A 17,459-nucleotide genomic window follows, 5' to 3' on the forward strand; every position below is an offset into this window, starting at 1 on the left:
ATCCGAACCGGCGAACCCCGGGCCGCTGAAGCGGAACACATGCACTTAACCGCTGCACCACCGGGCTGGCCCCTCAGAGCCTCTTTAGACTCTTGTGTTATCTCCCAAAGAAATGATAAGTGTGAGGCGTGGACTGACCAGATTGAAAGACCGTATTCATCTTCCAATTTTAAATCTGTGTCCCGTTACCAGACTCCACCACCTGCAGGGCACGACGAATTCATCTCTTTATAAACCGCGTCATCAGTTTGTGAATAGCGTCTTCTATTTTTCCTTCTGCAATCTCGTTTTTCTTCTTCTTCTGCAATGTCTTTATCCTGTTTTGGTATTTCTTCTTCTTTTAACTACATTTTAAAACCTCACCAAGTGGAAACAGCCCAGCCTCCCTGTGACCTTGGGCAAGTCACTCGAACAAGTGGTGTTTAATTTCAGAGTTGAAAGCAAGGTCAAAAGCATCTACTGAGACCTTCAGGGGTTCCTGATATGAGAAAAGGCAGCAGTCACAACCTAGAGGAAGCGCCACACCAGTAACACCGCGTCCAAATAGCAAAAGCGGGGCTGGCCCGGTGGCGCAGCGGTTAAGTGCACACGTTCCGCTTCAGCGGCCCGGGGTTCCCCGGTTCGGATCCCGGGTGCGGACATGGTACCGCTTGGCAGGCCATGCCGTGGCAGGCGTCCCACATATAAAGTAGAGCAAGATGGGCACGGATGTTAGTTCAGGGCCAGTCTTCCTCAGCAAAAAGAAGAGGATGGCTGGCAGATGTTAACTCAGGGCTAATCTTCCTCAAAAAAAAAAAAAGCAAAAGCAAGAACTGTAGGAACTGCAAGGATCCTGCAATAGTTCTAGAAGACCAGTCCTAACGTTCTTTCCTCATTTCTGTAACTTCAGATGCACCGCCCTGCACAGGAAATGCAGGGTGCACACAGGCGAGCGCAGTATCCCAGTGCTGGAGGGGCAGGTCCGGTTGCCCAGGAAGCAGACTGCCTTGTGTTCAGGATGTTTATTAGGGGGGACTTTGGGGATTAAAACATGTGGAAGGGAGAGGGAGGGACCTCAGGCCGCCCCCGCTAGAACAGCCCTTGTGGGGCCCGAATGCAGGCCTTTCTATCTCCGTCTTGAGCGGCCATCGGACAGGCTGCCTCCAGAGGGCTGCGACCCAGGCCAAGCAGCTCTCTGCCGCTCGCCGAAGCATTTCCTCAAGGAGCTCGCCGCTGAAGGGTGTCCACAGACAACAATCCCAGAGGCCAGGGCGACCCAGCCCCCCTCGAAGGGACATGGGCTGCGCATCTCCACGCCCACCGGCCTCGTCCATCTTTAGCTTTCCTGCTGAACCTTCTTCTAGGCATAAACATTTGGCACCAACCAGCTCCACGAAGGGGAACCCTTTCGAAATTGACTGACGCAAACGAGAGGAGGATTACGGAGCACCGCCAGCCACCCTTCGCGTTGCACACATTTTATTTGTAATAATCAGAAAGGTGGATTTCGTGCTAGAGGAGGGGTAAACGAGACTCTTCTAAGGCCGTGGTGCAGAACAAAAGTGCGAACCTCAGTGATGACTTTGATCCTCTCTATCAAGACTTCCACCTTTGACCCGCTGCCAGCAGCAGAAGCCTCCCACGGCGACCTTCCCTCCTCTGGAAGCCCGCCCCAGCCCTCCCGGCTAGTCCGTGTGGTTCCAAGAAAATCCTTCACAAGCAAACGCTGGGCTCTGAAGTCCGGGCAGCCAATGAGGCGGCTCAGGATTCAGTCCCCCCAGAGATCCAAAGAGATGAGGGGAAAAAACCCACATCAGGGGCCTCGGAGGCAGCAGCGAAGTCTCCAGGCTCGGGGGCGTCCCCCTGGGTGGCCACAGCAGGCTCAGCGCTTTCTGCAGCGCACGTGTGGCTGATGCGTAGAAGCCAGCGCAGCGTTTACAGTGGAAAGAGTGATGCAAGGCCTCGCTGGCGAGCCTGCCTGAAGAATGTGGCCCTCTTTCTCACCGAAATTTATCACCCTGGGAAGAACTCCAAGCCCAGGGTTGAGAAAGAAATTTTTCCTCTGGTCAGAATGCAGTCAGTCGGCCTACACCAGAGTAGACCAGGGCGAGGAGCAGAACTGGGCTAGCCAACAGGTGTCTGGGCTCTTAATCCCAGCTCCGCCCCTCATCTGCTCTGTGATCTCACATGGCAAACACATCCCTTCTCGGATCTTCGGTTTCCAGAGACGACTCAGTGATGTCTCCTTACTCCCCTCTTCCAGGATCAAGAAAATGTACAGCCACAGATCGAGTGGCATGCGGATTCTGGAGCAAGTCGTAGTGACACTTCCCCTTCTCAAGCCTCAAACCCTGGGCAACAGATCAGCTTTAAGCTGGAGAAAGGCAACTCCTGGAGAACATTCCAGAAAAGCCCGACTTGCACTGCCAGGTAATTTATCTGCCCCCAACCCACTCCTTAAATATGAGAAGACTCTAGAACGGTTCTGAGTTTGGCAAATCTTCACGTCCCCATCCTCAAAGCCACGTGGAGCTGCCTCTGGAAAGGAGAAATTCTCAGACCAGGATCTAAAAGTTTCATGGGACAACGTGGGCACAACGATGGCGTCAGAGCCACAGACACCCGTCTAGTGGAAGGCATGAAAAGGGCTGGCTTAGGGGTAAAAGAAAGCCCAGGCCGGACCCCTGGGTCATGGAGTAGTGCTCCCAGCAACATCCGGCCCTGGGAGGCAGCAGTGGCCACTGCTGTCCTCCCCACGCTCCTGCTGCCTCATCTATCCGCCAGCCTCATCCTGGCCACCTTGGGGACAGAGGGAGGAAGGAAATGCCCTCCACGTCTGGTCTCTTTCCTGCCCAGCACCTTGTGACGCACTCCCTCCTCAGGCTCTTGCAGGCTCCTTGCTCAGATCCGGAGGGCTGCAGCGGGCTCAGGCCCCGGACTGTGGAACCCACCATCTTCCCGTGACAGTTGGCGGGATGGCTCCGCAGTGGTTCTCTCGCACGACCTCTGAAAGCATTCCAACGAGGCAGCAGGTGAAATGCAAGGAAAAGGAACAGGCCAGGCAGGTTCTGCCACCATCTTGGCTGGGCGACTTCCAGCATCTCCTGGCTCCCGTCTCGGTTTCCTCGTCTGTCATCGATGATAATTAGTTGCACCAGGGCTGTCGTGAAGACGTTTAATCGGCGCAAAGTGCAGAATAAGCATTCAGCAGTAAAACCGACGGACGGTCTTGAGATGCTGTGAATGTCGCCGACATCCCACTGGCGCACAAACAAGGGACAAGCGTCTCCTCTGACTCCAGCGCATTTCCTGCTGGAGACTGAACCCCCAGGTACTCTCTGCGCGTGGCCTTGTCTCCCCAGACTGTCCTCTCCTGGAGAGACGCAGGAATCAACTGGCCCGACGGAAAATGAACTTCAAGACGCGGCCGGCTGTCAGGGCGGCTGCGATGTGGTGCGATGCAAAAGGAAGACGAGGCCAGGGAGGCAGGGGTGGGGGTCCTCAGCCTCGGGGCATTCAGAGCGGAGCTGGGCGGCCCCACGGGCCCTAATCCCCATTCGGCCACACCTGGGGGTCTCCAGGAGCCCTGGAAGCGGGCCCATAGCTCCTTCCTCCTGGCGCCCCGGGGATGCTCTGTGTGCATGACAGCCTCCAGGGCTGTTTGCGCGGGAAATCAGAGCGAGGCCCCGCCCACTAGAAGGCCCCGCCCCCGCGAGGCTGCGCAGAAGGTGCCAGAGTGAAGCTCCGCCCCCTCCAGGCTGCGCAGAAGGTGCCAGGGCAACGCAGGCAAGCGCATCCTCAGAACCTGACGCTAAGGCTCGGCTTCTGATTGGCCGAGCGTCTCCCCAGGTGGTGGGGGCTGTGGGGGAATGCGGAATGATAGGATGCGCATGCGCAGTTATGAGGGGGTGGAGCCTTCATAGGGCCCGCCCACTCCAAAGCTATAAAATCCAGGAAGCCACGTCCAGAAACACACAAAGTGGGCACCTGGGCATGGAACCCTTGTGTTCTTCCTGCCAGGGCCGAGTGATCTAACACACGTATCAGCTGATTAGTTGTCTCTGATTAAACCATCCATGATGAATTTTAACTTGTGGTCTAGTCACGCACGGGAGTACTATACAGCTAATTTTTTTTAGCATGACTCAAGTATTACATGAGACATACTTAAAATATCCCAAATATTACATAGGACAAGTTTATACTAAACTTATACTATTTATACAAATTTATACTAAATAGTTTATATTATAAGTTTATATATATTATATATAATTTATATTTTTATATAGTATATTTATGTATTATATATTTATAATATTTTTATTTTAGAAATATTATAAATATATCTTATATTTATAATAAATATAATAAATTTATATATATTATACATTAATACAAATTTATACTAAAAAGTTACTTGTTATTTATCTAAAATTCAAATTTTATCGGGCAACCCTATGTACAATTTTTTGTTCATCATGGTGACCATCTGATCCACGTGGCCATGGACCCCAGACGGTGAGCTCCAGCAGGACAGGCACCTGCCAGCTTTCGTTCCTCCCTGTCTGTCTGGTGCCCAGCAGGGTCTGACCTGAGGCAGTACCAGTGGTAGGCTGAATAATGGCCCCCCAAGATCCCATGTCCTGATACCCAGAACCTGTGACTATTTTCCAGACTTTGTTGATGGGATTAAATTGAAAATCTGGAGACAGGGGGTGACCCTAGATTATCTGGGGGGGGCCCCACTGTCATCACCAGGGTCCTTATAAGCGGATCTGTCAGAAAGGGAAGGTGATGTGAAGATGGAAGCAAGAGAAAAGGCATGTGGTGTGGAGCCACGAGCCCAGGTGCCTCTGGAAGCTGGAAAAGGCAGGATGCCAATTCTACCGGGAGCCTCCGGAAGGAACACAGCCTGTGGGAACCTTGGTTCTGGCCCAGTAGGAATGATTTCCGACCTCTGACCTCCAGAACGGTAAGGGAACAAATTTGTTTGTTTTAAGGCACTAAATGTGTGATGACTTCTTACAGGAGTTACTGGAAACTCATACGGTGCCCAACAAATATTTGCTGAATGAGTGAAGGAACGGATGAAAGGATGCAGAAGGCAGCCGTGGAATACAGTGTGTGTCAGAGCCAAGAGTCAGGAGACTGTGCTGGCCTCCCGTATGTCACCAGTCATGAGACCCTTGGGCCAAGAAGTTATTCCAGGGCCTCGGTTTCCTCTTCTGTAGCGTGGGGTCACTCCTGCCAGCCCCATGGGCTCTGAGGGGTAAGGAGGTGACAGGAGAGTCGCCTCAGTGTGGAGCCAGCCATAACCCAAAATGTTCCTCTCAGCTCCGGCCAGACCCATCTCAGCATCCTTTTTGCGCCCACCTGCTCCATCTCCTGCCAGAATCTTATTCTAAGATCTTGAATATCTGCACTCACATTTTTACAATAACTCCATTGCGATTATTATACCATTTTCCAGAAGGAGGCAGCTGAGAAGGGAGCTGAAGCCACCACCCCAGGGTTACCTAGCTGTTAAGTGTGTGGATGGAGATGAAACCATCAAGGAATGAGCCTAAGATGTGGCCCACGCCTGCGTCCTCTCTGGGCCTCAGTTTCCTCTCAGGGAGCAGATCTTCCGCTTGGGGACATGGGAGCCCTCCAGCCAAGGGTTGTGGTGGGTCAAGATCTGTTCCCAGCAGGGCAGACCTGTCACAACCCTGAAAGGAGGTGAAAGGTCAGAGTCCAGGAGCACACCCTGCCCTGGGGATGGAATTGAGATGCGACATGTCACGTATTCCTTGAGACCAGAATGGCTGGCTCACCTGGAACGCGGGAACGCCCTCAGAGTCCCCTTTCCCCCACTAACCAGGACATATGGGGGTCTCTCCACTCCAGGGCTGCCCCAGGGGAGACCTCCTGCTCCAGGGGGCTGTGTGTCCTTGACTGCCCTTTATGAGTGCGGCAAGCCCTGGGTCAGAAGGGAGGAAGAGGACGAGAAGGCGGAGAGGCGGGGCGGCCAGCCTGGGTGGAGGAATCCCCAAACCAGCTAAAAATAGCCGGGGAAATTATTCCAACACCTTCCCCAAATAGAAAGCAGGCTCCCGGCCCAACAAAAGGCCAGGGCGGGCCGGCTGCTAGAGATGGGGGTGGGGTTTGAGCAAAGGTGGCCTCGGGCAGCCCCCCTCCAGGCCCCTTCTCCCCAGCTGTCCTCTCCGGGGCTAGCTGTGGCAGAAGGGCCCGCTGGCTGACCCCGGGATCCGGGGGGTGGGGACTCTGTAAAACGGAGACTCGCTTCCCCCTCCCTAGGCCCTGGCCCCAGGGCTGCTGACCCGGGAACTGGGAGGGCCCTAGCCACTCAAGCTAAAAATAGCCCTCGCCTCCTCCCAGGCTATTTTTAGAGTCCATTTGCCCAGGCCTCAGGACAAAGGCAGCCAGCCGGTGGGCACACCCCGCCGGGCAGCCTGGGCGCCCTGGCTCGGACGCGGGCACCGCCTCTGGCCACTGCAGGGGCCAGAGCTGGGGAGAGACCAACAGTGTGGACAGATCTGGTTTGAGCGCCCGACTTGCTGGGTGGCGCCAGGGCATCCACACGCCCCCTCTGAGCCTGCTTGCTGCAGAAGAGAGAGGGAGACAAGCGGGCAAGAGGTCTGGACCCCAGACGGCGCTGGGCAAAGGGGGCTTCCAGCCCCAACCCCTCACTCTGGACTGGGGGACTCTCTGAGAACCCCGAGATGGGGACTTGGCAACCGCCTGCCCATGCGCCAGGCACGCGCCCCTCGCTTGACAGTAGTTTCACAGATGAGAGCCCGCGGGCCTCAGTTTGCGCATCTGTGCAATGGGGACACGAGCAGCACCCGGATCCGCCGGAACGCAGCGCTCAGCGCGGGTACCAAGCGCAGCCCACGTGTCGGCGGCGGCCGGAGTGACTTTAATTTCTCCAGGGCCCCCTCCGCGCCCAGGCCCGCTCCAGAAACGTTCCAGAGACGCAGGGCTGATGTCATTCCCAGGCGGGTCCAGCCTCCCTCCCAGCGCGGCCGACGCAGGCCGGCGCCACCGTCACGGGCGTTCGTTCCTGCGCCAGGGAATCCCGGCCCCCGCGGGGGCCCCAGTGGAAACCCGTGACGCCAGCGCCGCGCCGCCGCCGCAGGTCTTCCGGCCCCGAGCCCGGCAGGCTGGGGGCGGGGCGTCTCGCAGGGTGCCCCACCCCCCGCCGGCCCGGGCGCGCGCCGCCCTCTCCACGCGCGCCCACCCGCGCATGTGCACACTCCGCGGGCGCCGAGTGCCCCGGGCCCCCCGCGCCGACACCGTTTCAGTGCACGGACACGTTTGCATGTCTGGGGTGTGTAGGCGTGCACGAGCTCACGGGCGTGCGTGCGTGTGCATGCTCCGAAACCCCCGGGGCGCGATCCCGCGTGGAACGCACGGTGGGCGTGCATGCACCAGCCTGGCTGGCTCTAGGAAGTGGGTGGGAACCCCTGGCCTGACTCTCCAGGGCCTGTCTGTAATATCTGGGGTGGTGGGGGGCGCACCCAGCCTGGACCCACACACACACTGCCGGGAGCCCGTGGCCTGTGGGCGTGGGGCCACGGCGATGACTCGGAGCCTGTTCACCGTCTCTCCGCCAGTCTGGGAGCTAATTACTATCAGGAGGAGACGGGTTGGCTGGAAAGATGAACAAATCGCAGAGTGTCTGCAGCACGTCTGGGTCTGCAGGCCCCACCGGCGTCTGTTCCGGGGGAGTGGGGCGTGACAGCCGTGCTGCTGTGTGTGCCATGAGGAACCTCGGCATTTGTGTGGGTCCTGGAGGGCCTCGGGTGGGCGATGTGGGCAACATCCCTGTCTACTGTGGGGGGGGGGGGGGGGGCAGAGAGCGAGCTGTGGGAGCTGTATTCTCTTTCTGTATAAAATGGATCTCATCGAGTACTTACCTCCCAGATTATGAGGAATAAATGAATTAATAAATGTAAGGCATTTACTCATCATGAGACCCACCCTAGGTATTATCCAAGAGAAACAGAAACTTAGGTGCACACCGAGACCCCTAGGAGCATGCTAACAGCAGTTTTATTCCCAGTCATCCACAGCTGCCAAAACCCAGCTACCCAGGATAAGTGGGGGTCAGTCCACAGGATGGACGACTAGTCAGCAGGAAAGAGAAACTGACCCTGAACGTACCATGCTCAGGGAGAGAAGCAGACACAGAAGGACACACAGCGTGTGACCCCATTGCCGGGAAACGTCTGGAACAGGCCGATGCACAGACAGAGAACAGGCTCGTGGGCGCCAGGGGCTGGGGAGGGCGTAGGGGTGACTGCTGATGGGGACAGGTTGCTTTTTGGGTGATAAAAATGTTTTGGAATTAGAGGTGGTGATTGCATGACTGTGAATACACTGAAAACCGCTGAATTACACGGTTTAAAAGGTTCACTTTTATGGTATGTGAATTATACCACAATTTAAGAAAAAGGAACTTACTTAGGCATGCGCCGACGTGGGTGGGTCTCAGAAGCATTACGGTGAATTTAAGGAACAGACTCATGAGGCTACGTCCGGTGTGATCATATGTCTGTGACCTTCTGGAAACCATCGAGCCGGAGCTGATGAGGGGCTGCAGAGGCTGGTAATGGGGCGAGGGGATTGCCCGCACAAAAGGGCAGGAGGGGGCCCCGGGACGAGGCGCCCACTCTTAGTCCTGACTGTGTAAGGGTTCCATGACTACCGGTTTGTCAGGACGCATCAATTCTACACATAAAAACCATGACTTTGCTCTCTGTGCGTTATACCTCAGTAAACCTCGCTAAAAAGTAAATGTGAGGTGTTTAGAAAAATGCCCCATACATAGGAAAGAAACAGGAGACAATAAGTGTGACTATTATTGCCGTCGTTGTTGTTGTTATGTGTGTGTGTGTGTGCGTGTGCCCCCAAGGGCATGAAACTAGCTGCCCAATGTGGAGCCTGGATTCTAAGGACAGTTGGAGCACTGGCCTCACCTCCCCAACACACACATACATACGCTCAAAACACCACACACACACACAAACACACACGGATACACGCAAGCACATGTGTGCACACGAAATACATGTGCACAGAAATGTGTGTGCTCATCCACGTGCACAAAACACATTCACACACATGCATGCGCACATTTATACACATACACACGTGCTCCCTGGCAGGGGAGAGGCTCCCAGAGCCCCATCAGGAGGCTGGGGAGGGAGCATCTGTGACAGGAAGGGGCCTGCGAGTGTCGAGTGGCTGTGTGTCCCAGATTGGGTCTGTCTGCCGCGTGTGTGTCTGTCTGCCGGGGTGGGTGTTTCTGGGCCTCGGGCCTCTGTGTCTGGCTCCAGGACGCAGACAGGCTCCCCTCCCCCCCGCAGGCCGCCTCCTCCCAGCTCTGTCCTCCACCATCCTGTCCCCACCCTGCCAGCCACCGGCCGTGGGAACCTCCTGTTTTTGGCTGCAAGGGGATGAGAAGGAAGGGGGGCCCCGCAGGGGCATCTGCTCCTCACAGCCTCCCCCTCTCTTCCCACAGGAAGGCCCGCCCCTCTCTGGGCCTCAGTTTCCCATGTTGCAAAATGAAAGGATGGTTTCTGGGGGAATCCGGCAGCCGCTGCTCCAAGCCCTGCATCCTGCACGGCTCTGATCCTGCCAACTCTGGCTGCATGTTTTCTGGAGCCTTCGGCAGACAGTCTAGGCCCCAGGAGAAGCTCCAGTGGTGGGAACCCCAGGCCATGAGGCCACCTGGTAAGAGAGTCTGGGGAGTGGGGCGCCCTGAGGAACCCCTCCAAAGTCAGGCACGGACACCCAGTGGCCTCTGAAGGGGGGCCCCGAGGGGGTGGCCGAGTGGATAGCACAAGCAGATTGCAGAGAGAGAAGAGGGAAAATCGTGTGCACAGAAATGTGTGTGCATCCACCTGGCCCTGCTTCCTGCAGGTGAATGAATTCAAGCGGACTCAGGTGTTTCCTGATCAATGCGCGTGTGTTCCCACAGGTGTGTGCAGGTGTGAGCTTGTTCACACCCCTGAGTACGTGTCTAGAATGCTGGTCCAAGGAGGTTTTTGTTGTTCCCGGATGTAGCAGCGCCCAGCCCATCTTACACACTCAGTACATAGTTGCAAAATGATGTGTCCGTTAGTGCATTTTGTTCACTCCACAAATATTTATGGAGCGTCAACCAACTGTCAGGCACTGAAGCAAGGCGGTGAGCAAAGCCGACAGATGTCTGTCCTGTAGCCTCAGGACGAATATAGGCCCCCCCGGGCCACTGCATGTGTCCTGTGGTTCGTGTGCAGCACGCAGGCGTAAACCTGTGTGTGCACGAGGATGCACGTTTGTACTCAGGGTGCAGAGTTCCCACCCGCGTGGCCCACAAACATGCATGCACACAAGCGTGCGTGCACAGGTCCACAGGTGCCTCCTGGGCGGGCATGTGCAGGCTGCGGCCTGGCCCTCCTTGGCATTGCCCGCCCGCCCTGCCCATCTGCCGAGAGTGCCCGGGGCCAGGTGGGGCCGGGCAGGCCCGGAAACCTCTCCCAGCTGCTGTGCCCAGTTTCAGGGAAGCCACCCGCTGGCGTCCTGCCCACAGAGCTCGCCTGCCCTTGCACCTGTGCCCCGAGCTTCCAGGAAGGCCGCGGGAGGCCCCACCCCCACTGCTGCACGCCTGAGTCCGCCGCACAGACCCAGACACTGCAGGGGGGTGTGCAACCCACTTCCTCCCACACCTTCCGAGCCCCTGACGGCCAGACTAGAGAAGACTCCAGCAGAGCAGAGTCTCTGCAAGTGGGGTCAGCTGAGGCATACACAAGGGACCCGAGGAGAAGGTCCCAGCTCTCTGCTGGGCACCCCACGCCGCTCCCACCCCACGTCAGTGTGTGTACCCTTCATGGCCTGGGCGCCCGCGCCATGTGGATCTCTGCACACAGCGGGTGTTTGCAGGCATAGGGGCTCTGCACAGTGACCCTGTGACCCAGGAAAATGTTCGCACCATCCTGATGACCTCACGTGGTGCATGTTAGAATAGCTGTGCACACACTAGGGTGTTTAACCACAAAGGAGTGCATGCACAGATGAGGGCATTGGAAAGTGTGGGACGTCTCCGCTAATGGATATTTGTGAGTGTGTCTGTGCCTGTGCACAGTGAGTGCGTGCACACTCAGGGGCAGCACACAGTGGGTGTTTGAATGTGTCTGTACGTAGTGGGCATTGGCACACATAAGAGTATCTGCTCTCTGTAGGTGTTTGAATGCAGGCGGGGGTCTGCACACAATGGGAATTTGTACGCAGGTGGGAGTCTGCACACGGGCACACAGGAGAGGGGCTGCACAGTGGGTCTCACATGCTGGCGCACATCTGCACACAGTGTTTGCACGCAGGTGGGGGTCTGCACACAGGCTTTGCATGCAGACCGTGGTCTGCACACAGTGGGTGTCTGCACGCAGGAGAGGGGCTGCACACAGTGGGACTTGCTGCATGCCCGCCACACCCGGTGCCGCCGGGCACACGCTGGTTGCTGCCCGCGTCCCCGCAGTCGGCCTCCCCACCCGTGCGCCCGGCCGGCCAGGCAGGTCAGGCGGCTCCGGCGGGGCGTGGGGCGGCCGACGGGGCAGGAGGCTATTCCGGGCGCTGGCGCGGTGCCCGGGCCCTGCGCGCCAGGCCGCCCGGGGAAGGCGCCGCTCACAAAAGGAGGGTCTGTGCAGACGCCCCGCCCTCGGCCCGGCCGCCCGCCGCCAGTGGCTGGGGGCAGGGAGACGCCACCGGGGCCGCCGCCGGCGCGGACACCCCCCGCCCCGGGGGCGGCCGCAGACACCGCGCCTGGCGGGCACCAGAGGGAGGCTGGCACCGCCGGGCACGGGAGGAGGTCGGCGGCCGGCGCTGGGGGCTCCGGTGTGCAGGGGCTGCGCGCCTAGGGCGCACCCGAGGGGGCGCTGGTGAGGGTCCGGGCCTCGGGCGTGGGGAAAGAGCCGGACAGGCCCCTGCCTTTCGCCCACTCGGGGATTTCTCTGTCTCTCGCGCACCCGCCTCTGTCTCCAATTATCCAATTTAAAGACGGAGGGAGGGGCATCTGGGGCCTGGGTCAGCGACCCTCTCCACCCGCTGAGCGTCTGGCGGGAGGGTGGGGTGGAGGGACGGCGTAATAAGGGTTCTCAGGACCGAGCGTCCTGCTTTTTGTCCTCGCCACGTGGGAGGGCGACTAGACTTTCCCTGTTATGGATGGGGAAACTGAGTCACCCTTGCTGCGCGCCGCCGCGGTAGCTAGTAAGCTGCAGTGGTGAGATTCGAATCCAAAGCTTTGAGGCCGTCCATCCCCGTGTGGCCTGAACTCTGCCCCTCTTCCACCCGCCCTGGCGGCCAGCCCACAGGCATTTATGGCGCGCCTGCTGTGTACGCCGTGGCAGAAACACCGTCAGGCGCGTGCACGCATGTGATCGGAGGCTCGTGCTCCGCACGGGGCAGGCGCACCCCCGTGTGCACTAGGGTTTTCGGCTAGGACTCAGCTGCCCCGAGACGTCCCTCGTCCCACCCCACCCCAGTCCCAGAGCCTGGGAACCTCGGGTGCCCGGGAGGAGGGGGTGGGGTGGGAACGCGGAGGGACGAACAATGCAGGGAAAGGCCAGGGAGGGGCTGCGAGAGGAAACCGCCCCCCGCCCCTCTCCAGAGGGAGCTTCTGAGCGGGTCTGTGAGTGTGTCTCTGCCGGCTCCCGGGCGCGCGTCCTTGGGGAGGGGGTGTCCCTCGCGCTGTGTGTCAGCCTGGGTCATTGTGAGTCACCGTGGGTCCCTGGATATCTGCAAGGTTGTGGTCACTGGCATGCATGTGCACTCGGGGGCTTTGTTCACTCCCCCGGGGCGGGGGGTGGGGGGCAGCGGGCCGGTCGCGGAGGCTCGGTTGTTGCACGACTCCGGGGGCGTCATCCCCAGACTTTCAATTCCAACACATAAAGCCGCGCCCCTCCCCCGCCTCGCCACCCCCTGGAGTTGGGCGCTCCTGGGACCCTGACAATCTAGCAGAGAGGCCACACCCTCTGCCTGGGGGTGGGGGTCAGAAAACAGGAGCCGCGGGGAGGCACCCCTGGCGAGCGGAGGGGACCAGGGGCCCAAGCCGCAGAGCTGGGAAGGGCTTGGCGGTTTGTGGAGGCAAGGGACAGACCAGAGTGGGGCAGGACCTCTGGCTGACCCCTGGGAGCGAGGAGGGAAGAAGTAAGTCAGAAGCCAGGCCGGACACTTTGCCCAGGAGGGCCCTGAATTCCTTCAGCCGCTTCCTAGAAAGGGGGACAGTCTCCCGCACACATGGGTCCCTGCCCCCCCCGGGGGGCACCATGTTACCTACCAAATGCAGGAACCCAGAGGTGTGTGCCATGCCCATGGGCCGGAATGCCCCCTGAGATGCTCCCCATGTCCCCTCGGCCACCCCAGAGGTCGCCTGGGGTGATTGCCAACACCCGCCAGCTTTCCTGGGGGCTTTCCCAGACCCCTTGTGGGTGGGCAGGCAGTACCAGGGAGTTGCCGCGCCCACCCCCCCCCACAGGAACAAGCCTGCAGTGGGGAGAGTAAGCGCCTATGGAGAACTGGATGAGGGCCCCGCTCCCTCCTGGCCCCGCGTGTTGACCTGGAGGTGGGTGTGTCCCCGCACCTGTGTCTCCTGAGAACACTCAGTCTTCATCGGACCCCCCCGGCGGAGCCCCAGGGCCCGGCTAGTGTTGGGAGAGCGTCTGTCGGCGCACCTGCGTGTGTGTGCCCGTCCCGAACGTGAGCCTGGGCTCTCGAGCATCTGCATGTGTGACTGGGAGTTTTGGGTATTTTTGTGGGGGAGTGTGGATGTCGAAGATGTGCATGTGCATTTGCATGTCTGAGCACGAGTGCATGCGGTCCGCATGTGCAGGCTCACATGTGTGCATGCGTGCATCCATGTGGCCATCGGTGCCCACATGGAACAGACAGGCCTCGGGCCACCAGCCATATCTGCTGCCCCCCAGCCCGCCAGAGGTCATGCCCCGCCTGGGGCCACCTTACTTCTCAGGGAGACACAAAGCCATGTTGCAGCATCAGCATCTCTGAGCTGGGGTGAGGTGTCATCGTGGGACCCCGGTGGGCTCCCACGGGGGACCCCAAGAATTCGAGGCCCAGCCAGACGTGCGCATGTCCTGCTGCGCCCCTGTGTACCAGCGCGGGTCGTCCAGCCCCCACACACTGCGTGCAGCTTCAGAGACAACCTCCTTCTCACGGGGACACAGGCAGAGAGGCAGACAAGGTGTGTACAGGGAGAAAGAATCCTGGAAACGGTCGCACACGGACTCGCACAATAACAGCTCTTCCGGAAGGCTCTCGGCTGTTCTAAAAAGCCTTACACAGTTTCGCGAATTCGATGCTCGTGACAGCCCCGAGAGATGGGTACTCCTGTTAGTACCCCTTTGTATAGATAAGGAAACTGAGCCCAGAGAGGGGGAGCAACTAGCCCAAGGGCACAGGGCGGCCGCCTCCACGGGTTCCTGCTTCCCTGTGCTGGGTGGTGTCATTGTACCTGCCAGGAGCCAGCACTTGGCAGGTCAACGCGTGTCCCTTAGGGACAAAACAGTCTGTCCCGGAGAAGGAGGTCACTGAGGGGTCAGTGTCTAGTTATACGCGACTCGGGATTCCGGCTTGAGTCTATGCCTCCAGCATTGATGAAGTGCCCGCTGGGTTCCAGGCCCTGAGCTCAGCCACGCGGGGCCTGCGGGTGAGGACAACAATCCTCTCCCAGCCTGCTTGGAGTCCGCAGCCTAAGACAGGAGACATACAAGGAGCCATTAAAGATGTCATTAGAAACAGGGCAGGTGCCAGGACGGGGAGCCAGACGGGGCCGGGAGACAGGCTCCCAGGGGTCCCATCCAGAGGGCTTCCCTGAGGAGGGGGCATCGGAGATGAGAACCAAGGGTGACTAGGCGTTAGCTTGGAGAAAGGTGGCGAAGAAGGGTTCCAGGCAGAGGGACAAGCGTGTGCACGAGCTGGAGGGGAGAGGGCCAGGTGTGCGAGCAGCGTCTGGGTCCAGGCTGGGAGTGTGCAATGCCCGCCCACGCTCAGGGGAGCTTGCTAAACAAAACTGAGTGTGCAACTCCAAGGGCCATCCTGAGTGTCCTCGTCTACACGGGAGGGTACAAACACGGGGCGGGCGATACGAGGTCAGGCTTGGACAGTGACACGTGCTACAACAGAGGGCCCTTCAAACCCTGTGCAAAGGAAGGAAGCCACGTGGCGTGTGATCCGCTTGACGGGAAATGTCCGGGACAGGCACATCCACAGAGACGGAAAGTGGGCTCATGGCTGTCAGGGGGTGGGGCAGGAGGATGGGGAGTGTGCTCACGGAGACTGGGTTTCCTTGTAGGGTGATGGAATGTTCTAGCACGAGATAGCGGTGACAGTTGCACAACCTTGTGTAATACACTAAAACCCACTGAATTACACTTTAAAGCGGTGAGTTTTATGGTATGTGAATTCTGTCTCAACTACATAGAAACAGAAATAGAAATAGATAGAACGTTCTAACTCTGAATCACACAGGCCTTGGCCTGGTCCCTGGCTCTGCTGTTGTGCAGCTGTGTGACCTTGAGCAAGCCGCTGCACCTCTCTGAGCCCTTGTGTCCCCTTTCTGTAAAAAGCAGATAACAACAGTACCTACCTTGTGGGAGTCGTTGTGAGGATGACAAGAGACAGAGGGCGGAAGGGCCGGCCCATATTTGGCGGGCTCACTCCCGGCCCCCCAGTCTGGTCCCCAAGTCCCAGGACATGTTATGTGCTTCATGACATGCTCACAAGGCCATCCCCCCTTCCCCGGGCAGGGAGGATTCAGGGAAATGGCTAGAATCCTACCACCTGTCGAGGCCCGGGGGGCAGGGAGCACTTCTGTGTTTACACACCCATCAACATGCGCACGATTCTGTGTCCATTGTGGTGCGTGTGTGTACGCGGGTGGACAGACGCTTGTGGGAGGCCGTGTGTCCATCCCACAGACATGGAAAGGGGGCTCGGAGACCTTCTCTGACCCAGCGTGAACTCCGGGGGTGGGAGGAGTGTGCGCTGGGGGTGGTGCAACCTGGCCCCCACCCCAAGCATCTCCCAGGGGCCCACTAGCCGGCTGCCCACGACTCGAGACTCCGCCAGGCTGTGGGTCCTCCGCTCTGGGCCTCAGGCTCCTCTTCTGGAAAAACGGGACGACAGCGTCAGCCTCGCAGGTCCGAGGTCGATGTTAAGGGTGTTTATACCCAAGGAAGCCCGGATAAACCCACCTGCTATTATTTACTCACAAGACAACAGCATTTGAAGCCAATTCCTGGACACCCTTGTGTTGGGTCAGGAAGACTTACGGGTACTTTTATTAATGACAGCAACAACAACAACAACAAAATAATAATGGTAATGAGAGAACTACTGTCAGAACATAGGAGCCACGGCCCTCCACGTGCACGCGGGTGACGGTGGCCAGAGCCGGGTCAGAATCCAGCCCCCGGCTGGTCCGCGTCGTCAGAAGCCACGCCCCTCTCTGAGCCCTCGGTCCTTCACCCGCGAAGGTAACAAACCAAACAGCAAACATTTAAATCAGACAGGAGCTGGACCAGGGCGGCCGAGGCAAAGGGAAACATCAGATGTGAATCTTGTCATTGACAATTTTGCTCACCGGGGAATTTTATGGATTTATTTATTTTTGCATTCGAGTTTTAAAAAATATTGCTTGAAAATATCCTTCATCTGGCTAAGTTTTCGGGCGCCTGCTCCCGAAATTTGCCCGACTCACCCTCATCTGGGTTCTGCTAATTCACAGGGTGGCTGTGGGAGGATTAAAGGAGAGATGGTTCTGGAAATGCCTGGGACAAAATCATTGTGACAGTGACAGTAGTCATCCGCATAATAGTGGCTAATGGTTTTTAGACTTTTTCTGTCGGAGGCACTAATCTAAGGAATATGTTTCCTCTAGCCTCCCCAACAATCTATGAGACAGGCAGCATTTGGAGCCCCGCTTTTCAGAGGGGGAAACTGAGGCACACACTTCAGGTGCCCCCTGAGGGTCACACAGCTGGAGTCCTACCCATGCCCTGGGTCTCCTTGGGGCCCAAGAGCCTGGGGTCTCACCCCCACGGCACAGGGGACATAGGGAGGAGAGGGTTCGAGGTCATGTGGCCCTTCCGGAAGGCCAAGGTCACGTGGGGACAGAGCAGCCCATGCCCGGGGGTGGAGCGGGCAGGGAGATGCCTCGGGGAAAGAGCAGGAGCCAGGCCACCGCTGGGCCAACCCTTGTCACCACTGGTCCTTCCCCAGTGGGGGGATCCCATAGCCTCTGGCCCCCCCCCCCGGAGGGCCCCTCCCCCTCTGGGCTCCATCTCAGGGATCCCTCTCCCCATCTCCCCGTCTCCCCCCTCCCCGCTCCCTCGGAGTCTCCCTTCCTCCCCCTCGGGGTTCCCAACTCACCTCCCAACCCCAGCAGGGGTCGGCGCCCCCCACCCTAGGCTCCCTTCATC

This window comes from Equus quagga, chromosome 14 (assembly GCF_021613505.1).
Source record: "Equus quagga isolate Etosha38 chromosome 14, UCLA_HA_Equagga_1.0, whole genome shotgun sequence".
NCBI classification, from domain to species: Eukaryota; Metazoa; Chordata; class Mammalia; order Perissodactyla; family Equidae; genus Equus; species Equus quagga.